Here is a 24,222-nt window from a genome sequence, read left to right as displayed (position 1 = left end):
GGCTCCAAGGTGACCTAATAGCAGACTTTCAGTATCTAAAGAGGAGATATAGGAAAGAACAGGACAGTCTTTAGCAGAGTCTGTGGTGACAGAACAAGGGGTTTCAAGCTCCAAGAGGGTAGATTTAGGTTAGATATAAGGAAAAAGTTTTTTACAGTGAGGGTGGTGAGGCACTGGAACAGGCTGCCCGGTGATATGGTTCATGCCCAGTCCCTGGAGACTTTCAAGGAGAGACTGGATCAGGCCCTCAGCTAACTGATCTAGCTGTCCCCAGGGAAGTTGGACTTGATGGCCTTCAGAGGTCCCTTCCAACTCTAAGGATTCTATGATTCTGTCATTTCTCTAATCATACGTGTTTTACACTTCAGAGCAAAATTAACATAATTCTACTCATGATGGAAATAAGCCTTTTTTTTTCCTACTATGTGAAATATCAAAAAATATTTGATTGATAGTGGGATGAAGCACTGGAAATCAATTACTCAGTCCAGAGGTCACTAGTTTTATCTATACACTAAAAAAAAACTAGGGACAGTTCATAATTTATTTTAGCCTTTAAAAAAGCAGCATTTTCCTAAAGGTGCCATAGATCTAATTAATCTTTGATAGTCTTCAAAAAATCATAGGAAGATCTGTAAATGTTTCAGTGCTTCAAACGCTAACACATTCACTCAGACCATGAGATCTTTAAAACTCACTGCAAGATTAATATCATATTTTAACATAAGATAGCTCTAAAGAAAGTCTTCCACCATCATTTCATGTCAAGGCTGGCAGCTGTGCCAGGCTTTGCCTTTTAAACCCAGCTGTGTCTCCTCTGAACTGTCTTAATGTAAGTTCTGTTCAAAGAGATATTAATCAGGCTGGTTCAACTGCTGGGACTTAATGTTTCCACTACACACTTTTTTATCTAGCCTTATAAACTTTATATTGAGATATAAATTAAGACTTCAAGTGCTCCTATTTGCTTCTCCAACTCTTTGCCTCAGGCTCCCTTTAATTCTAAGCTGTCTGTTGAGCTATACAAATGATGCATGTGAGAATGCCATCAGCTTTGATATGATGTTTATTTCTTCTTGTTAATGAAAAGATTTCCATTTATTTTATGCATGTTCTGGTGATCTAAGAAAATGCCATCTATGCATTGCTTTAAAGTTCACTATGATTAAATTGCTTTTTATTAAAACAATATTTTTCTCTAGTCTCAAGATTGGCACTTGCGTCGTCTAATTCTGACACTTTACATTATTTCCCTGCATAATAGAATTGAAGCAGTGGAAGATTAAGAGGAGGCAATCTAATTTAATGGTTGCAATTATAGTTGGTGAAGGAATGTGTTAATAGGGAAAAATACAACTCTGATGACTTCCAAATTTAAAAAAAAAAAAAAAAAAAAAAGCAAAAAAAGAAGAAAAAAAACGGAGATGGGAAATTTGTGCTCAGTGATCTTTTCTGTGTATACGCTTTTGTTCTAAAATCACATCTTAATATGGATATTCTGGCACAAAATTACATCCTAAAGTACATGGGCTGTGTCAGCCTGATGGCTCAGCCAGTAGAAAATATTGAGGAGTTACTCAAACTTTTTCACTAACATCTGGTCAGTTACTGATGGAAGAATACTTAACTTACCAAATCATCCACTTCAGCAGGCCTCACGCCTGAGTACTGGATGTGATCTGTGGGACCACTTTTCAGCATCACTTTCCCCCTCAGTACAAGTACATATACAGCATGATGACAAAACTGTACCAGAATATAGTTGATCATTATTTTCTACATAAACAGAAACTGCCATCTGCTAGACGCTCTAATACATAACGTAGCATGTGGCCAGGTACAGCAACCTCAGACAGCAGCCGTCCTGCTGGTGCCTCAGTGAACCACTGCCTGGTGGACCAGCAGCTCCCAGCCTTGTGTGAGACAGCTGCCCTTGTCTCTTGTGGCTGAGGCTGTGAATATGAGGTGATTCTCAACTGTAAAACATTGCTGCATTAGATCAGCCCCCCTTATACCAGGCACAAAAAAAAATAAAATAAAATAAAATAAAATAAAGCTCATTGCATAGTGAGATATATTTATACGAAGTCAAGCTGGCCAAAAAATTGCATTTCTTTCTCAAGGGAAATTTCAGTGAGTGACTGACATAAGAAAAAGAGAAACACGTACTATACTCAAAATGAACAACTAACTCACATAAATATTTGCTATAGAACTGCATATTTTTGAGAATTGATTTTCAGACTATAAAAACTTTTTTCCATGTGGTGCGTATGCTCTGCTGCACACTTTCAGTGAAGTATAACTCTACAGAGCTCTTCCACTGGCTAATAACCCTCAGCCCTTGCAAGCAGGACAAGCATTCCTGCCCAGCTTCTCTCCAAGCTTAAGAGGCAATGCTGTGTAGACTTTGAGTCCCCCTAGTTGCCAATCAGTGGACTGGAAGGAGGAGCAGTGACATGCAGGGAGCACAAAAGCATCATAATCTCTTCCCACCAGCCATGTGGAGCAGTGAGTCAGTAGGATTGCTGAAGATAAGGGTTCCAGAAGGAGAAAATAGTCTTAGGGCAGTGTAGTGGTGAAGAAATTATTAATTCCAACTTTCTTTAGCACCTTATCTTGGAAATAACACTGTCTCCAGGAGGCAGGAGAGGCCTAAAGATCAGAATTCGCCTTTACCATAGCTCTGTGCCAAGGACTGAACCTCTTTTTGGCAAAATCCAGGAAAAGTCTCCTTAAGATGCTATTACCGTTCAAAGGACATGAGAGTACTGCTGCCAACACTGTGAACAACCACTAATTTTAGAAGGGTAATCTGTGATGCAAAATTTCAACTGTTTATCACTTGCTCTGCTACAGAAATGTTTCTGTCAAATGGTGAAGCTTAACAAGGATTTATGTTTCAAGTGACCAATCACCTATTGCAAACAGACAAGCTGCAGTGCAATGCTCACAGACTGAAGATTTTTATTCAGTGATTTAGTCATTATTTAGTGAATAGTTCTGAATAGCAACTACCTTTATATGCTTCATGCTCAGTTCACAAACAAACAAGTTAAATACACAGGATAAAGTATTCATAACAAGTAACTCCTGCAACTGCTATGTTACCTGTTTTAAAACCTGATCATATTACCATATCATAGAAGGGAAGTACTTGAATACAAACAAGGCTTCAGAAGCTGTGAACCTGCATTAACAACAGTATCTGGCATTTTCTTCCAATTTGCAGCACTTCAATTCTCCCAGAAGAGAACTACAACCCTGGCCCAATTTTCTGAACTGGAACATTTTTGGAAATAAGTTATCTCAATTCTTTCAGAGTATAGCTAATTTCTGAACCAAGAAGAGGAGAAATAGATGATAATTTCCAAACAGGCATAGAAATAAATATACAATAAAGTAGAATCTGAGGCAACATTTTCTTTGGCCTTTGGGTTGTGAAATATCTATAATCATTAGTCTTTTCACACAGATGGAACACTTATGTACGATTTATTATCACCGGTGGGGAATCCATTATCCTCCTATCTGTCCTCCTCCTTTGAGGTTCTCTAATTTTGAAATCTCCCAACACTGTTTTGTGTGCTTGGCTCACAAACTTCAGCATTTGGTTAACATTTTTTTTCTGAGTTTGAATCTTAATTGCTAGAATCCATTCTTAGAGCAGTTCTTGCTATGGATCCTTCGAGTCTAGAATATTTGTTGTACTTTCAGGACATCTCATTGAAAAGCAGACTTTGCAAAGCCATTGTAATGTAGTACACATTTTCCCCTGTTCTCCTAGGAAGGCTGTCACATTCTATTCCATTTGGGCTGGAAAAGAATCTCTCAGTATTAATTTATTAGAAGAACTGATCTGTATTCATTCAAGATACAGAATAAACATTGAAAAAAATCATTCAAAAATGAATTTTTATAACAAGATCAGGCTGGAAGATGACATTTAAGAAAAGATGGACTGAGTGTATCTGGTTGGTTTTTTTTTTTAGAACAGAATACGTTTTTCTTAAAACTTTACAAGATTAAGTCGAGATTGCTACCCTGTGAGCAATTTTGTGTTTGGGAATTCTTGATTTTTTATAAGTAAAAGGACAAAAAAGATTCTTTTCTGGAAAAAGAAAAAAGATAGCAAATTGATTGTAGAAGTCAAAATGTGTATTTAAAAGTTTTCAGTTACATAGAGGGAAAAAAAAAAAAGGGATGTAACATATTACATGAAAGATAGTGGCACATCCTAATATGAATAATGACATGAAAAAAAGAAAGAAAAGAAATGGAAATGAAAGAAATGAACAGAGGATATAAATGTAAAGAGCCATTTGGAACTTTAAAATGAGCTCACTGGAAACAGAAATGGAAAAATCATTGGACTGGAACATTAAATGACAGGGATGGAAGACGAAAGTGTGGAGGAAACCCTCCCTCCGTGCACACACAATTGAAGTGGATTTAGAAACACTTAAGCAGGAGGATATTAGCTGGCTCAACTCAGAAATTATTTTGAGGTACTAAGGAGAACAGAAGAGATGATTATAAAATGGTCCGGCTTTGTGATATTTAAAAGGTTTCCAGTATTGTAATACACAGCAGGAAAATCTACTGCTATTATGCTAAATAGATTTACATCTACTCAGTGCATAATAAGAGGAAATTTCTCAACAGCCAATGTGGATGGCAAGGAAAGGATCTTGGGGTGGGTACAAAAGCTTGTTCAGGAAGATTTGAGTATTTTACCAAGATGTTAGTAGTGCATTTAGAATTGAATAAAGAACAATACAGCTCTTCAAACATATTTTGAGGAATGGATTGGAGAGGGAGATGTAAGGGACAAAACAAAGACAAAATGAAAGGAAGGAAGAGAAAGTAGAGCTATACCCAAAATAGCTTATTTGAGAAGCAGAATCTTTTCTATCTCAGAAGTTTCTGACAGAGTTGTTACTGCTTTCTGACTTACCCTTGGTGGAGGTACCCTGGCTACAGATTCATCTCTGTAAAAGCAGAGATGGGTAGGACATTTCCTACTTGGTTTCCCCTTCCTCTGCTCACACCTTCTCTCCTCACCCTGACTGGCTGCAGCCCTGGTCCTTCTGTGCTGGCAGTGCAAGCCAAAGGTCGGGAAAGCTCTAGGAAACAAGCATAAGTAACTGGTAACTTCGGCTGAAACAAATCCAGTTGTATTTCAAGGTTTTTCTGAGATTCTATGGGAGGAAACATAAGGAAGACACAGAACTGAACTTTTCTGTTTAGATACCATTTCACTGGCAGAAATTTACTGAGTAAAACTAGAAGGGCCATACCTTAAAATAATGACATTTTATGTCATGTTTGCAGTTATAATTTCAGGCAATTTAATCTCCTATCCATATTCTAAAATTTCTAGGCAGTAAGTCAAGCAATACTAATTTCATAAAGAAGGGAGGAAATTAAGAGAGGGGTACTTGAAGCACAGAGGACCTTACTTATGACTGATCGTAAAGCAGGCAGAGCTGTGCATGCTTTAAGATGCCCGAGCAGGACCTACAACATGACATGAGCTGACATAATCTAGCTGGAATCCTGCTCCCACTGTGCCAGCTGCCATCCTTGGGCTAGAATTGTTCTGAGAAAAACATGAGGTTCTGAAATAGCTCTTTCTGACAAACTTCCTCAGGGACTTTTTTGATCACTTCATGAGAAAATGGAGAGTCCCTTCAGGAAGAACTGGAAAGTGAAGAAAGATTAATGATCTTTGCAATTCTGGGTATCTGCAAGAGACATCTCTAAAATTACCTTGCCTTATCTTTAAATGCTGTGTTAGTAATGTTCACATCGGTAGAGATCAAAAGCAATTTCATTCCTAGACTTCATTACTGATGATCAGATGCAGCCGAAATGGCATCCCAGAAAAGAGAAAATGCACTGATGGCATCTGAGCACCAAGATCTGTACCTCTTCTGCAGCACAGTGTCTCACTTTACTTGGTTCTACCTTCACCTCCCTCTGCTGACCACTGGGACATGGGAACCACAGAACCTGTGCCTCTCTCTGTGGTGGGAACAGTCTTTCCTATTGCCATTACGGGTGGTGATGGTCCTCCTTCCCAAAGCCCTGCTCAGCACTGTGCTGAGATAGCCTCTGGAAAGGCCAGATCTCCGGGACAAATGAGGTCAGATCATCTTGTCAAATAAGGGATAGGAGAGTATTATCCCAGCCACATCACAAACCTATTTCATCTCATGAAACTTGATGTTCCTGTGAGATCTTTTTTGTTTGTTTGTTTTGTTTTGGTAGTAAGCATTAAGAAAAATTGAATTGTTGATGCTGATCACTGCTCAGGCTTTGTTACTAGTTTTCTGCTTCTTTCTTTTGTGCATAGTTTTTGTTTGGAAAATTCTTAATAATCTATTTATTTGCTATTAAAAATGAAATTGGGGGAGCTGTCCAGTTGAATTAGTACAGCCAATTAGTATGAACATTTTACAAGAACTGGCAATCTCATACATTTCAGAAAAATTTTATTTTCTATTTGTTCTTCCAGTTATCTTTTAAACTTTGTATTTTACTAAATAGAGTTTAAGCCATATTTTCAGGGCCCTGAAAATGCTTTCATTTAAAAATCTCAAATACCAACTAACTTATTCTCTAAGCTGAAGAGGAAAAAACCTCTTAGATAAGCTCAATTAAACAATTTTTAACATTCAAATGTAATTCTTTATATGTTAGAAATATTATTTTCAATATAGCAATATTCAGTATAATAAAGCATTTACAGAGTTTGACTAATGCTTCCTAATGCAATGGAAAAATATACAGGCCCTTGAGATAAGATATAACAAGTATCCAAACAAATCCTGAAGATTTTGATACATTTCACATATCAACTCAGTCCACATGGTCCCTTACAAAACTTATAACTTACTTACTAGTTTGTATGTAAAGGAAAAGCTAAGAAAGGATAATCTAAACCTTACAGATGTTTCTCACAGCTCTTGGATCTACAGAACTATTGAATACTATCATATTATGTTCACAACTGTATTTCTGTATTTCTGTTAAGCACCCAGACCAAGGCTTTTATAAGACTATGTGAAATGATGAAGAAATTAATAGCAAAACTGTAATAGACTATTTTCATATTTGAAAAAAAAAAAGGTTTTTGATTTTTATTAAATTTTAAGTGAGTTCAGTCTGTTAATTGTTTAAATTCTTGCAATTCTCCAGTTGTTACCAGAAGAGTTAAATGGGAAAATTGGAAGGGCTCTTTCTTCAGACTCAGGTTTTTACTCAAAGTGTGCCATTTTTTCATTTATGCATTATGATGCATAAATCTTGCCTCTATCAAACCAACTAGAGAGGAGATATTTAAACGCCTTCAGTATTGGCCTATCTAGAGAATACAATGGAAGAATTTTCCAATAACTTCAATGCCTGCAGACCTGGGTCAATGCCAAGCACTTTAGAAATTCCTACATTCACAGTTTTTCCTTCTAATATTTAATGTTTGTGACATTGGTGCATATATCACTCTATGAAAACCAGCTTTTCTTCTGCGTATTCAACACAATAACTTATTTAAATACATTTAAATTTATAGTTTATTTCAAGTTTCTGAGTTTTCAAGTGTCTGTGTCTCTGGATCTCATGGGATTTATTTCCTACATAAACCATTCAATGCCATGACATCCACAGACTTGAAAACATTCTCCAGTCTCTTAAATATAATTAAATGCTACCACCAGTATGCAAGAAGTCTGTCATATACTATCCAGAGCAATAGATCACATAAATCAGTCAGCTCCTGAGAACTCATATGAGTTCATACAGATGCTCAGAAATTTTACTCTTGTCTAAAAAGAAAACATAAATATGCTTTTCATACACTATGGAAAGTGGAACACCACTTTTCTGCACAACAGCATTCCAAAGCCCTCAACTGAGATTTGTCCCTCCATACAGCTGAATAACAGGCTGATTATTATTATTATTATTATTATTATTTTAAGAAAATGAAGCGTTCAGTGAAATATTTTATCTTTTCTTTCAAAACTGAATGCCCAAAGTCAAAATGTTTATATTTTCTTTCTGCAACACTAACATTTTTTCAATGGAGAGATGGATTCAAAGACTAACAGAATCATTTAATCATTGAATCACAGAATCATATAATAATTAAGATTGGAAAAAACCACTAAGATCATCTTGTCCAATCATCAACACATTAGCACCATGACCACTAAATGATGACTTTCTGTGCCACATTTATCCCTTTCTTGAAGATATTTCTTCTTAACACTTCATGGCAAGAAAGTTTTTAGTTACTAATGAACTTTCTCTTAAATTTCTCTCAGAGGTCATCAAATCACAATCCAAAACAATGAGAAGCTTTCCAATGTCATATCCAGGCTTTATCTTTGTTCCAGAGTCCTGAACCCTGTTAGTGTTTCTCAAAGCAATGTGAAGTAAAATATGTAAAACAAATAAATCTCATAAATCTATAGCAAAAGATGTTTGGTTCTTCAAGACAAGTCATGGAAGATGCCAAACATTTTTCATACCCTTGTTTTACACATTCATTTATCAGCTGTGTTTCCAGCTGGCTATAAGAGCATTTCTTATACCACACTGAGCCGTTGAAAGAACAATTGTAATGACCTTTTGACTCCAGAGATTGCTACTACATGGGAGCTTCATAGAAATTGCTTAATTTTTGCTCACTCAAGAAATAAGGAAAAGAAAAACAGAGATTTTGTGAAAGAGAATTAAAATATCATATAATGACTCATTAAAAAAAAAAAAAAAAAAAAAAAATCCCTTCTGTTTCACACAATTGCACTGAATTGCTACCAGCTCTGCTCAACCATATTAAAAAATAATTACTATTTACTCATACACCAGTTATTTGTTTTTCATATTAATATAAAAAGCCTGAAATCCTTCTTCTTTTTTTTTCTTTTAATGATCAGATAAACAACAGTATTTGAGAAATTAGAAAACTGTAAGAAGTTTACAAACATAAGTGATATGAAAAGTGAAACATATTTTTTCTAGACATATTTTTTCTTTCTATCTATCTTTCTACTAAACAGCAGGAAGAAAATGATGGACAAACCCTTAATGTGCTATGTATGTTTGTCTACATTTAGTTTTGTTCTATAAAGACTGATAGTATCTTCTTGTAAGTCATTGCAAGACAACTCTGTTTTTATTTTTTCAGTTGTTATTGATAATTCTGGACATGTTTCCAAGAGTAACTCGTTTAGTAAAGCTTTCTTACTATAACTAACCAGGACATCCATGGTATAGTATATCCATGGTATGGTATATCCTTCTTGTTTAATATGGCAAATACATTTTATGCTAAAGACAAGGAAGATAAATGCCTGTAAATCTATTATGTAGTCCTCAAGTAGGGACTAATATATTTAACATGTTATGATAATTGAAAATACTGGAAAAACATGTATAATCCAGGAAAATGGCTTTTAAAAGACTAGCTGATACATCTATTTCATTATCCTTGTTTTGCTGAACTCCTATTAAAGTTACTTGCAAAGTGGGAGATGAGGTTATACTCCTGAAGGATCACTGTATATTATATGACTTCTCTTTCATAAGCTTTTGACTTTTCTTATTAAAATTCTGAAAAGATACCCAAATACAACTAATGTTCTATTTTATACATTTTCTTCATAAATTAAAGCTTTAAATTCATTTCTTCCCCTTTTTGGGGGCCACTCCTCTTTGAACAAAATGTTGCTTTCACTGAAACAGAATTGATGAAAGCCAAGTTCTCATTAACATTGAGAAAAATCCTGTGAATTAATGAAATACCACTTTTATAAGAAGTAGAGAAGGATTCTGCATATTTTTCAGTGTTTGGGAGGCTTGTCTGGATCACAAGTCAACTGTGGTTAGAAAAGGGGTGATAAGCTTAATCTAATGGAGGAAGAAGAAAATAAAATGAGTCTGTTATTTAAGAAGATTCATAGCATATGGACAAATTAAACTGGATATGTGGCAAAAAATCATAATAACATGTGCAGAACATTGAAAAGATTATTCTAAGTTTTTAGAAAAGTTGGAATGTAAGAAAGAATCTGCCTGTTTGAGAAATGGTCCTTCTGATATTATGATTTATGATGTTTATTCCATGGTAAACTACTATTGTATTACAAGCTTTAATGTGTGTCTTGCATTCTTTGTCACTTGTTGACTTCTTCCAACAAGCACCTCAAACTTCTTAGATACTACAATGAGCTGTTACATGTATAGAAGTTCATAATTCATCAAATCTCCATCTTCCTTCCTTTGTTCATCCATGATAACGTATGTAAAAACTTCATTTCTGTGTGAACCAAGCTCATTCTTTCTTAGAACTTACCATACACATTTCCTCATTTGTGCTTGCATTCCACAGAAGTATGTCTTCCCTTCACTCATACTGTTCAGAATTACTTGCATCAAAAATAACACCCAATCTAACAGCAAAACTGAGGTCACAACATTTCTATTTTACTCTAGTGAGGTATTTTCAACCATTCATTTATGGGCCTCTGGACAAGTTTCTGTACTGCTTAGTGATTTGTGAAAGATAATAAAAGCAAACAAACATCCTTAGACAGTAGATTTCAACTCCCTAGAGGATCTACAAGGAGTGTTTTAGGGTTTGAAGTTTTTTACCCTAAGGTAGTATATCTAAAACTTTAAATTTCCTGTGTGAACATTTCAGTGTGACTTCCACTAGATTTTAACACCTCACAGCATCTCATAACTCAACAGGAGTGGGAAACAAGAGCCCAAATGCTTTTCTGAAACCTGACTGCGTGCTTGGCTCACTGAAACTTTGAAGAACACAAAGAGCAACAAGGGTTACAGATCTGCTGAGTATTAGAAATAGATACATTCCGGGGCAACAGAGTGATTTTGAAGAAATAAGTAACCACCATAACAGTTCTTGAGGGGAAAAAAAAATATTCCTTGTTTGAAACATTATTCTTAAAATGTATTACCACCTCAGAGTCACAACTAAGAATTAAGTATGCCAATTAGAATGCTCCCCGTTCTTAAGAGATTTTGATTGCAGTTCTGAGTAAAGTCATGAGGAAATCAAGTTGATTCTCATAAGAGGTTCAAAAAGCTTTTAAAATAATTCTTCAGATGCATAAAGTATAATCTAAATGGAGCTGTGTTGTTGTATCAGGCTTTATTCCTGAAATGTATTAAGCCATATTCCTCATGGCATTAGTCTGTGGAGTTATAAAGGATGCAGAGAAGTTTGTTTAACAGGTGGTACCAAACAACAACAAAATACATTCATTCTTTCTACAAAGCAAACACCAAACATCTAAAATCTATTTTTACCTTTCAGCAGGCCTGAGGATGGCTCATTCCATGGAGAACTGATCCAAAAAGCAGTTCTGGAAGTGGCAGTTAGCAGGACCACCAGTCTGCACTGGTCTGGACTTCAAGGCACTTGATGGTATTTCTTTTTCCCCTCAAAGCACATGCTATTTCCTAGGATTCTGCATTATGGGAAAAAAATGCACGCAGCTTAAGCACAAGGCATAAGGAATGTTGCATGGAAAAGATCATAATAATTTGTCTACCAGTATTACACTGAAGTAGTTGGGCAATCTGAGAGCACAGTGTTATTTCTTCCTAGCACTTGGGAATAAAATTCACCGCCGTGAATAGAATACCTGAAAGTGGGTACAGAATTATAGTACAATATAAAAGTCACAAGTGCCATAAAGATGGTATGAATTCTATGCTGACATGGTAATAGACGGAGGTCATAAAGTCCTTAGAAGACTGTTCCCATGTCTCACACTTTCTCCTTTGAATTACAAAAAGTATCACAGTAACAAAACACACATACACACACACCTACCCTCTTTACAGACTGTATGAAAATCATTTGCTGTTCACTACTTCTTACAACAATGAATAACTCCACTTGTCCTAGCAGTCTCACTGACACCTTGCTCCTCTCTGTTGCTTCCTCGCTCCCTGCATCTCCTCAGCCTTATGGCCCACTGCACTGAAGGTGGGTAAGACCATGGTGAGGGATCTTGAATTTTCACTTATTCTTAGACAGTGTCTTCAGAAAGTTCTTATCATTTAAACCAAAATCAATATGAAAAGTATATTAGCAAGCATTATACATGCCTTTCTTTGGAATGCCCAGGTTTCTGAATTGACATAGTAGTCCTGAAAAACACAACACGTTATTCTCTGTAGGAGATACAGGATTTTTCCCAGTGAAATTGTAACTGACAATTAGGCTGTTATGGTCTTCCGAAAGATTTCTGGAGTAATTTTATTATTGCCTGCAAATATTTTGTTGATAGTTGCCTAATTTTTCTTTAAATTAAACTGTCTCTGAAGATTACAGATGAAACTGAACTATATTACATTGGTCCTACATGGAGGAGGCGGAGAAGATAGGAGATGCTGTCTTGTGTTGAGGATAAGTTTGTGCAATGAAAGAGCAGATATTTCATCCCAGAATGATAAAAAAAGACAGCAAAACAAATGGGAGCATGCTACAGCCCAAACACATGCCCCTGTTCAAATCTAGGTTGTGCTAGGTTTTTCAACACAAAAAAGATCTATTAAAATAAGAGAGCAGAAAACCATCTGACACTCAGTGTGGGAAAAGGAGCCTCAAACTGTCTGCAAAGTCTTAAAAAGAACACTTCCTAGAATCTTTTCATATGTTTTCCATCTGTTTAGTATAAACTGATTTGTGCATATACCTTGACATTATTAAATGTATTTTAAATAATTGTTAGAACTAAACACAAGCATATATTTAAACTGATCAAGTAATGTAGTTAATGAATATCTGATATTAGGTGTGCATTACAAGAATCTGAAGAGATATCTTCCCACCTGTGGTAAAAACATTTCCTTGTGAATACGTAATTATGCTTTACTCATGCTACACAATTTTTCCTGTTACAGAGAAAGATATATTCTGCTTCTATCCTAAATATTTTATTCCAGTTAAAAACACACTGTTCTTTTATTTGTCTTTGCCACAGCCTCTGAAGTGATATTTCTGTACACTCATCAACTTTCAGATAATCTTTATGAAGATCTCACAAAGAATATGAACTTTCTGGCTTTTCTCTCACTGCCTACATTTAATTACAAATGTAGTTTTACCTGGACTTTGCATTTTTGGTAGCAGTTCTAATCATTTTTGAGTGTATTCTGATGTGATAGGCTTTCCATAATTCTAATCAACAGCATTTTACTTCGAGATCACTCCTTCACAAAAGAAATAAGATCTGTGCCTCTGTCTCCTTCCCCAGTTTGTTTGAGTGGTATCTCAGTTAATTTATGATTTGTTAAAGGTGACCAATCTGCCCCTTTAAGGTTTCTGTGGGTGATTGACCACATGATGGGGTGTGTACAGAATTTATTATGGCACGGAAAGAAAGACCAGTTGACAAATACGTTTCTTGTACCACGTTCACCTAATGGCAAAAGTCAAGACTATTTTTTATCTCTTGTGAGATCCAACACTGCATGCCAACTTCTGGGAATTTTACCTCCTCACAGTGACTCAGTTTCAGTGTCCTGGAGGAATGCAACAGCGCCCACAAATGAGGTTGTCAGAAGAGCATATCACCTCCTGCATAGGTGATTCACTAACCACACGTAGAACTTATTTTCTCTACTTCGCTGTTTCATACACAGACTGAATGGCTGTCCTGAAAATTAATTCCAGTGCAACAGTTTGCCTGAACAAATCTGTATCTATTAGGACCAGGACATGACTTTTTGCATCCTAGTATTGAATGAAACTGTTTATAGACTTGTCTAACAGTGAAGTATGGATAGAGATAATAAGCCTGTTCACATACTTACCTGAAAAGTTTACTTTCAATCCAAAGTTTATTCAAAACAGAACCTGCCAGACAGTCTGCTTTCATGATTTCCAGTTAATTATCTGAATATTTCCAGTGGTTTTTGGTCCTGTCCAGGAAACCCTGCAAGAACTGCTTCTCACAAGACTGAAGTGTCTCATATGTGTGTACTGCTCATGTTTCCTTTGTAACTGGAAAAGTGCTGAACTACATCTTTGTCACAGAACTCTTCTTAAGCCTGGGGGAAAAAAAAAAAAAAAAAAGAGAAAAAAGAGGAAGTCTGAAGGATATTGAACACAAAAAATGTATTCTCTGAGATGTGCTAATTTGTCTGTAACATAGAATGTTGTGAATTCCATTTAGTAATTTTTAGTAATCGGGTACATCTATGAACTCATTTCATCTTGTGACAAAATGTATTTTTTTTATTAGTAAGTAAACCCTGAATAGTACAGAAAAATAACGTCACAGCACAGGATTAGAAAACAACTTTTGAATTTTGGTCATATAAGATATGCAAGTCTGGTGGTTTTCAGCACCCTGAAGCATTTGTAAATGATTCAGATGCAGAGATACCAGTGTGTAAACAATTTCTATGCTAAACTCTACTTACTACTTTAAATAAAATAGCTTTTTTTTTTTTTTTTTTAATGTCTTACCTGTGAACTAATATGTATAGCAACAAATCCAAAATAATTGAATCATCTCCAGTTTCTCGAATGAGAAATACATTGAGATGTTAATTATGAATAAGGGTTAAGGGAATGTTCGCATAATGTACATTGTTTGAGCCTTTCCAAATGAGGAAATTTATTTCCAGTGCAATTAATGACTTTTTTCTTTTGAAGATTGCAGTAGTTGATAACTAAAAACAACAAAAAGCGTCATTGCAAGAATGCTGTGGCATTATTTCATTCTTAGTTCAACAGCAGTATAGTACACATGTTCAGACAACAGCAACACATTAATAAAACCCATTAATTCCTTTTTCCCTGAGGTCTTTGCTGACTGTTTGACTGACGAAGTTCTGCTTTTATTAGTTATGACAGATCAGGTTTTGGATTTCATTTCTCTAGGGAAACGTCATGCTGTTATTTTAAGGTGAATTGCTCAGTTCAAGTAACAGAACTGCCTCAAGCTCTCAAGACAGTTAACAGAGGACAGCTTTTTCAGTCAAATAGTTTCACATTTTCTCTGGCACTAGGAGCACTAGGAACATATCGATTATGAAGGAAGCAGAATAGGAATGATGGAATGGACAAGGATCCTCCCAGTGTTTCAGTCCAAAAGGGCTGGTACAGATGTGGGAGTGTGCTGTGTCCCTGATCTCCAAAATCCTCTCAGACCAAGTTAATCACTTCGTTTTATTCTCTCCCTCTAGCTTTGCTTTTCTTAGTTTTAACACCATTTATCTGCTCTTGCTTAGGCATCAAGCTGCTACAGTGCAGATCAACAAACTCGGGCAGTCCTCAAAGCTTGTGATGCTTCAGTCCTGGCTTTGATTCTTCCTTGACTTACATGTACACCTACAAGCACACCCAAAAAGCAAACCCAGAACGTAAGAGTTGGAGAATTAAAAAAAAAAAAAATAAAATCATTCAATTGTGGTTTTCCGAATCTCCAGGTAAATAATCATGCTTGAAATTTGGAAAGCAGTGATTACCAAAATCTGCTGCTGCAAAATCTGCTGCTGGACAGTTTGTTTATCACATGCTAAAGAGAAAGAGATGGAAATAAGATTGCTTCAGAGACAAATAGACTTGTATAATGGTACACCTCCTTCTCATTTTCTGTCCCGCACTTAACTTTCCATCTGCTGCTGGATTGCTTCTGCAACGAGCAAGGGTACCACTGAGATCTCCACAACAACAACCACAATTCATACAGTTAAACTGGGAGGCAATGAAATGCGTGAATAACTCAAATTTCTCTACTGTTGTATATGACAATGGATATACATCAACACTGAATCAGAACTGGAAATTTTTTTGTCTCTTCCTTTTTAATGTGATTAAATTTCAGTCCTCTCTAGCACTGAGTATTTGAAGTAATTTTGTGTTCCAGGAAAATTTTAGTATCTCCAGCTCACTACTGTTTCAGTTCACTACTGTAACAACTAAAGTAATAGATATACAGTCTACTTATCTATAATTTATGTTTAAAAACATATTAAACTGCTGATCCAGTAGAACACATTGCCACACTGTATCATTATTAAAAGTGGACAGGACATACGTCCTTTCATATCTGAGACAATTTCCAGGCACATTTCTCATCATGGGATCACTTCACAGAGTCTTTTGATGAACTTCGTCATTGGCTTTAATTCTTAATTTGCATAAGCATTTATCCTACTAGCACCTATTACTTTCATATGCTCAAAAAATCACAATAGATTAGAAATGGGTGGTTTTATTTTAAATAAACAATTTTGCTTTAACTCTGAAGTAACACATTATCTCTACAAGTTCAATCATTCTGTTTTTAAAGATCAATTTTATTGCTGAGATAAGCCTTAGTGCTCTGCAGTTATCAGGAGCAACAGCTCCATTTGTTCAAAACACACATATAATGCTTTTTAATGTCTTCCATTTGAGGAGGTGAGATGATTTCAATACTGATACACATGATAAGAATACACTGGTGTAGTTTATTTATGGGACAACAGAAACAAAGGTGGCAAGCAGTCTGAGAGCACTGATTTGGAATTATCAGCAGGAGCATGATGCTGCTCTGTATCAGTGGTGATCACAACAGATTCCAGTCCACTGAGCTCCTCATGGCTCATCTCTGCATGAATTATTTCAGAAGTTCACTAAAATGTTAATTACATTTTTAAAAAACTTCAGCTGCCTCCTGAATCATGAAAGTATTTCAAAGTGATCGTTAACAGGAACAACATCTTGGGGAAACACAATCCAAGCCAGGAATAATAAAAAAGATGTTTAAGCACTGTGAATCCTCAAAATTACTCACTCTTCTTCAAAAGTACAACTAAACATGAAAATTCATCATTAGAAACTCTTTGCAAAATCACAACTAATTCATACTAGTACTGAATCAAGCTGGTGTCTGTCCTGTGCTGACATACCATATTGGTCATCTTTGCTGTATTTTCCTACTCTAGGACATGCTGTCAGCAGTGTCACAAAGCTTACACAAAAGTATCTGTATTTTTATGCACAATGCCTAATAAAAGACTTTCTCAGAAGCATGTGCTGTCTAAAGGTACAAGGTATCTCTACTCAAATGGGCCAGATGTAGGTCCTGAAGGTGAGTTTTGCTCCTATACCCTCAAAGTTCACAACTAGCTCCCCTTGTGAGCAACCAGAGCTGCCAGAATTCAGGACTCACATCTTAGTCCACAAATAAAGGCTGCTAAGGGCAGGAGCTAGAAGATCTCCACTGCCTTCCTCAAGCACAAGTAAAGTGCAGCCACAGCACCTATTAAACCTGAATCTTCTCAGCAGAGGTAATAATGGCAGTGGCTCTGCACAGCTGTGCGCCAGGGACATGCTCTGATACACATGGGACACTGAAGGATCTGGTCCTCCAAGTTATGCTCCTCTGACTGGTCCCACACGATGAAAACATTACTGTCATCACTATGCTCAATGCCATTGTTAGCTCCTACTGTTCACTTAGACTGATATGTCAGATTTCACATGGGTTCTGCCCCATTTAAAACAAGGTGAGACCCAAACAAATTAATAGGGCTCAAGGAATTCACCATTGGGAATGTGAGAGTAATGTGCTGCATCAGGGCTTGCTGTAGAGCTCAGATTGCAGTACATCTGAGAGCAGAAAAATCCCATTCTTGCATGACTGAGGAAAATGTAATCAGCAGCAGCACTGGAAAAAATCTTCCCTAATTACATATTTACACAATAGAGAGAAATGGCATTGGAGCTGTTCCAGGCTTTTGGTTACATAATGCATGTTTAACAAAACTGTCTAATTATAACTGCACATATTTACTCAAGAGAGAAAAGGCTTCAGAGGAAATTTTCCAACCTCCAGGAAAGTCTTTTTTTTTTCCAAAACAAGTTGAGTCATACTCAACTATAACCCAAAAATCTATGACCTTATAATTATAAATATATAAACAGAATATTATTTAATATCTAGCTTGATATAGAGTTCTTCAAATCACTTAAGTTTCTTTTTTCAACCAATAAAATCTCAGAATTCAAGGTGACATTCCTCCTAGAAAAGATAAAAATAAATCACAAAAAGAAAAAAAGATAAACGCCTCAAGTTTCCTTTCTCAAAGGACAACAGTGTCAAATGCAATCTGACCTTTTGAAGCATCAGAATACTTGCACATGTTAACAGCTAGAGGAAAAAAAAAAAAAAAAGGAAGTACAAAACAAATTACACAAGCTACTACATCTAGAGCAGGGATAAATGTACCCCAGCTTTGCGGACCGGACACACCAACATGGGCAGCAGGTGCCCATGAGGTAAGACTGATGCTGTCTCCCCACTGGGAAATCAGTAAGCATGGGGACACAAGGGCTACCAGGCACCTTGTATTTTGGACAAGTTGCCCCTATAAAACTCAAAATGACCAACAAACCTCTCCAGAATGTCTCATGTCCATGGAACCAGGGTTTTCTGATTTGAGAGCTGCCCTGTCAGTGATTCCTCTTTTTTCTAACCATCTCTAACTCTGTAGGCTCTGTAGCAGCATCACATCCTCACTGTATCAAGCCCCAAGAAAAAGAGGCTCCACTGACTCATGAGATGCAATGCAAAATATCACAGCATAGCTGTAGAAAAAAGCCAAGAGAACAAAGGACTCTCCTGCTTACATCTTCTGCCCTGACAGGCTTTTAGACAACCAGCAACTTAGTTACTGCAAAAACATTCTGCAGCTACCAGGATTTCTACCAAAATGGCTGGACTACACCTTAAATAAAAATCCTTCTTCTCCATGAATGTGCACAATAAAACTAATGTCATCAAATACAGTGATGATGAAAGCAGTACCCAGGCCTGGGACAACGCATCCTGAGTGCCAAGGACTCACCATAGACCAGAGGGAAGCTGTGCTCAAAACGTAAGAAAACTCCCTCCTGCAGAAGCTGCTAGCAAATCCAGTTTTTATTTTTATATGCACACTTCACAGCCAATTATCTTTATTTTTTACACTCCTTTTAAATGAGTTAAATATCCAAATACGTTATCAGACAAGAATACTACACAAATGCTGATTTTTAATCTGACAAATATATTATGTATAATAGTTTAATATTTCATAATAATCTTCAGTTAATAATTGATCTGAACCTAATTTGTAATGCTTATTAATCCTATGAACTGAAAATGTTTCATCTCAGACTGGAGCTCCAACACAGCAAAGCCCAGAGCTGCAGTTGATACTGTGCTCATCAGGAGCTGGATCCCAGAGAGTGGCACTGGTGTGGGACAAGAAGCATCCCCAGTCTGGGAATGCTGAAGGATGGAAATTACTTCTGCCAAGCAGTACTCTGACGTATGCTGAGTGCGTGTCAGCAAAGTGAAGGGCATGTCTTGTGCTATCTATTCAACTGTGCTGTCACTGCCAGCTCAAGCATGTCTCTCACTGCATTGACATGCATGACAAATTGCAGAAGCAGCTCTGACTGCTAATGTCTTCCTTCTGCTCCCCAGCTTTTGGTGATGGTACAGTACAGTTAACCGTGATGAAAGGTTGCATTCATAAAAGCCTGTTAGATAAGCAATGTTCTCACTGTGTGTGTACATATGTGATCTGTAATGAAATAACTGTGCTCCTAATTTTGGGTCTTGCAAGTGGAGCTTTATGTATTCAAGCTGTAATCTTTACCATTTAAGAAATAAAAGGATATTTTCCTTGCATTTTAATATTATGACATCAACAAAATATTAGTGCCTGTGAGGGTCTATGGTCTGAACTGTGCTCAACTATAATTCATTTTTTCTTATTGCAACATGTTTCTGTAGCACAAAATAGGCTACATTCTTTGGATTGTGGCAGAAAAGTGTTTGGAGGCAGCAACTGAATTATCCAGGGGTTCATAGACAGAAAAACCCAAATACATCCAGAATTACTCAGATAAAACGTAAATACTGGTAGATTTATTTCAGCATAAAGAAACTGAAACAAAAAATGTGGAAAACATTTTTTTTAATGTCTGTAAAATCCCATTCTCCCAGGAGAAGCATGAACCCTTCCAGCCCTCAAGATATGTTAACAGATTTTTTGTCATTATAGCTTCTATCTCTTATGCTAGGTTTAAGGCAGAATGATTTAGTTTAGTGAAATAGTAAGCCCTTAGCTGTATTGATTGATGATTATTGATTGGGCTGAAAGAGTCTATCAAGATGATCTTATTAACTATCTTTGTTATATTTCCTAAATGAGGGTATGAGTCTAAATCATAAAAGCTAAGTAGCAAGACATTTGTGCAGCAGATATCTTAAGCTGATTTCTTCATGGCTATAGCTATAGTCTTGATATTCTATGTGCTTAGATGTTTGCTTGATGTACTTATTAAGAAGAAATTAAGAAGTTAAAGTGGGGGAAAGAGGTTATTTGCCCAGTGATGGTGAATGAATTTTCTACTGGCTGGTTGCCCAACTCAAGTTAGGATGAAGAGTTTAGCCACTAGGAGTAGAAATAAGATTTAGGAAAGGAGGTGTCATTTTATTGCCTGTTGCCTGATTTATGTAAGAAGGGGTTAAGGAATAAGATCAGTATGGAGGCGGCTAGTTCTAGGACTCCTTCAAGCTGGGTATTACACATATATGCATGACAAATTCATGAAAATGAAGAGGGAGAATACTCATTTTTTTCAGCGCCAAAAATGAACCATAAGGATCAGCAGTGCTTAATCCAAGCAGTACTGGCAGTACTTGCTTCTTTCAAGGATAAGTCATATTTTCCCACAAGAATTTCCCTTTTCTATGTTGACAATTCATTTTCCTTTGGTCTCAATGTCCCTGTCTGGAAATTGTATTCTTCACAGATAATACACTAAGTAAATTCTTGCTGTGATTCAGATTGTCCTACAGTGTCATCAGAACTGGCCTAAGCCAGAAATGAAACCAGTTCATTCCTCCTGTCAACAGCCCATAAACCCCTGGGAACAGCTAAGTAACATGCTAACTGGGATTTAAATGCCACCAATGACAGGGGTGTTTCAGGAGGTTTCCAAAATGTCCTGAATCTAAGAACTGGGTACCTGACTGACTGAATCTTTTTATCAAGCACATTCTTGACCTGGAACCTGTGTGAGGATTGCTAACATAAAACTCAGAAAGAGAGCAAACTCCTGTGCTGAATATATATGAAACCCACTTTTTCTGAGTGCAGCTCACAGGATTTCCAGATGGCTTTGATACATGCTTAATGTTTATTATGTTTTCTAAAATAATTAGATTGAGTATAACTAATTTTTACTCACTATCTAAAAGGAGAGATGAAGCAAAACAAACACACAACCCAAATATTTTGAAAAGCTAAGTAACAGGTTGTAATTGCTATTCAGGGATATTTTTTTTTCTCCTACAGTATATTTTTATTGTGTGCTCTCCAATGGGTATTTTGGAAAGCAGCACCCAGAATAAGGTGTTCCTATTTAATGTTTGAACACTTGGCAAAATAAGAAATAGGAGGAGGCAAACAAAGCTCAACATCCTCCCATGATGAATGCACTCAAGCTAGTTTATAAAGTTGATCATTTCCCAATGAGAATGTTTGTTTATTCTTGAGATCTGCTTGTTGATATTTGCAAAACATCTCCAAGGCACCTAAGTACTCTATTCAGAACATTTCCTGTTATGCCTAGCTGCTATGGCATCATGTTGACTTCAGAAAGAGGCAGCAGCTGTCAGCCCTGAGGGGCAGAAAGTCTTGGTTATTTTATTATTTCTGCATTTATTACTATGACTCCACACAGTCGTTGTCCCTTTGAAGGTAAATGTGTAAAAGATAGCTTGAATACTGCATTAAATAACTTGGAAGTTTGAACATCAGTGCAATCCATGGGAAAGCTGGGGTTTGTAAGGTTGGATAAACTGTATTCTCACATCTTAGCGTCCAACATTAACATCTAACTTCTGTGAATTTCAGTAGAAGTTAGACATGAAAGTTTTTCTGAGTTTGAATTCTTGCAGAATTTACAAATCTGATTTTAAATGTCTAATTCACCCAAGAATAAACAACGTCTAAGGTTTAAAAAATCTTAGTCCTACCCATGATCACAAAATGTTGTCATAGTCTGTGAAATTACAATAGCTTGTGAAACAAGCTATCAGTTCATGATATGATATGAAAGGTAGCTGACAGTGTGTAAGCTAGAGCTTACTCAAGAAGAAAATTACTCATCTGATTAAAAGCAAACAAACAAACAAACATACAAACAAAAAACAACAACAACAACAAAAAAAGAAAAGAACAAAAAAAAACCCAAAAACTTTTCTTTAAAATATGACATGAAGCAGAAAACAGTTATTTTCTGACTGCAAAAATAAGCATCCAAACATCTCTAAGTTTTAAATCAAATTTCTTTCGGCACCTCTCATACTGCGCTTAATATTTGAGGTGATTTTTCCCTTTATTTCTTCTACAAAAGCAAAAAGACTATTCAAGAGTCTTACCTTTGCAGATTTCTCCATTAAATTTCCATGATCTTAACAAACAGTAGGTCTCTCAAGGACTCAGTCAGTGCACCTCATTTTTCGCAATTATGAGTTGGAAACGTTGGCCTTGAAGCATGCCTCCACAGTGATAAAGTAGCCATCACCAGATCTGAGTGCCCATACAGAAATCACAGAGAAAAGACTGCAGTTGCATATAGATGAATATGGGCAGGGTAAGAATGCTGAGGCAACAAATAAGGGATGTAGTCTGGAATAATAGGCTGTGTCAGAAGACCCCTTTGGGAAGCTCATCGCATAGGTTAGAGAAGCTTTCAGAAATGTATCTAACAGTATTTCACACAGCCAGGAGGAAAAGCGAGGCAGAGGAATTAATTTTAAGCAGGCCCCTCTGAGCTATGCTATACAGTCAAGAGCTGCCAATAATCTCAGCTACTGTATTTAGCTGAGGTCATTAATTATTTGTTCTTGATTTCACCTCTACACCTGAATGTTTTCATAAATTCCAGCACTGAGAAAAGATTTGTTTACAATTCACCCTATAGCAAATATTTTATTGCTGCTAATTCTGTGTATAGGAGGAAATGGTTACATGATTGTTATTGCACAAGCTGCATTTTCCTTCCTGTTAGACAGCCCTCAGGGCTGTGCAAACACAGTAGCAAAAACTGAAATGCTGTAGATAGTTAGCAACTCCCCCTCAGAATTCTACCACAGAAACCAAATGTTCCCAACTCATCAGTCATTCTGGATGTTCCTACTGCATTAAAAAATAAAAAATAAAAAAAATCAGAAGAAAGAAGAAGTTAATGACGATCTTTTTTAATAGAATCAGAAGTAAAATTCTCTATTTCTTGAGTAATTTCAATGAATCAGTGCCAAATGCAAGTGAAGGGACCCAAGGAAGAGAAATTGTCCCATTTATTCAGCTCCCCCCTACTGATATTTATCCTTGCAATACAGTTTAAGATGCACTGAAAAGGCTTTTCATTTTGAGTCATAATTTAGATCAAAGCAATGTCCAGGGCAATTAGCGTTTCTCACATGTCAGTTATTTCATATAACTTCCATTGCATGATGACTTCCTTTATGTTAATCTGTTTCTACCTTATAAATGGTTGTAATTTATCAAGGTCTTTCAACATGAAAATTGACCTGTATGCTTAAATTCTCTGTTTCCCCAGTATGTTGGGGAATAGATCAATGCTTAAAGGAAATGGATCTGTCTAAGTAGACATTGAAAATTAAGTTTGCTCTACAGTGTTTCACTGAATCAAGATCTACACTTAACCCATCCCTCTATCTTAAAGCCATTGGGAAGTAAGCCTCCAATCATTTTTTTTCAAATAGGTTACATCAGAAATCTGATTTACTGCCTTTTAAAGGATTTTGCCTAAGATTTTTCTCTTTCCTCTAGTTTCTACAGTCTTTCCTATGTGATGGGACCAAAAGCTCACGATTTATTCCACATACTAACTCACCAGTGCTATGAAAACTACACTATTTCCTTCCATATTCTACAAATGATCCAGCACATCTGTCTTCTATTTAGGGTGTGGTGTTGGTTTGTTGTTTTTTTTTTTGGTTTTTTTTGTTATCATCACCAGCTGTTTCCTGGCCTTGTTGATTTCAGGATAGCCATACTATCAAAATTAGGAGATGGCTATTTCTTTCCTCCTCAGTATTTTTCACAACTATATGTCATGTTCTTGCATTCTGCTGTTGTGACCTTTTTAAG

The 24,222-nt window shown here is 36.3% G+C and overlaps 1 long non-coding RNA gene across 1 annotated transcript in view; it reads left to right on the top strand.

Moving 5' to 3' along the window:
• LOC122163316 overlaps positions 1-19,058 on the top strand; it is a 44,053-nt gene extending 24,995 nt beyond the window's left edge. The window contains exons 4-6 of the long non-coding RNA XR_006169882.1: positions 11,351-11,461; positions 15,286-15,417; positions 18,538-19,058. This is a non-coding gene — a long non-coding RNA (uncharacterized LOC122163316). The remainder of the gene's footprint in view (positions 1-11,350; positions 11,462-15,285; positions 15,418-18,537) is intronic.
• The last annotated feature ends 5,164 nt before the right edge of the window (positions 19,059-24,222 follow it).

This window comes from Centrocercus urophasianus, unplaced genomic scaffold, assembly GCF_019232065.1.
Source record: "Centrocercus urophasianus isolate 14NV4802_14NV808 unplaced genomic scaffold, USGS_Curo_1.0 seq_10, whole genome shotgun sequence".
In the NCBI taxonomy this organism is placed as follows: domain Eukaryota; kingdom Metazoa; phylum Chordata; class Aves; order Galliformes; family Phasianidae; genus Centrocercus; species Centrocercus urophasianus.
This window is presented reverse-complemented; position numbering and strand designations above follow the sequence as displayed.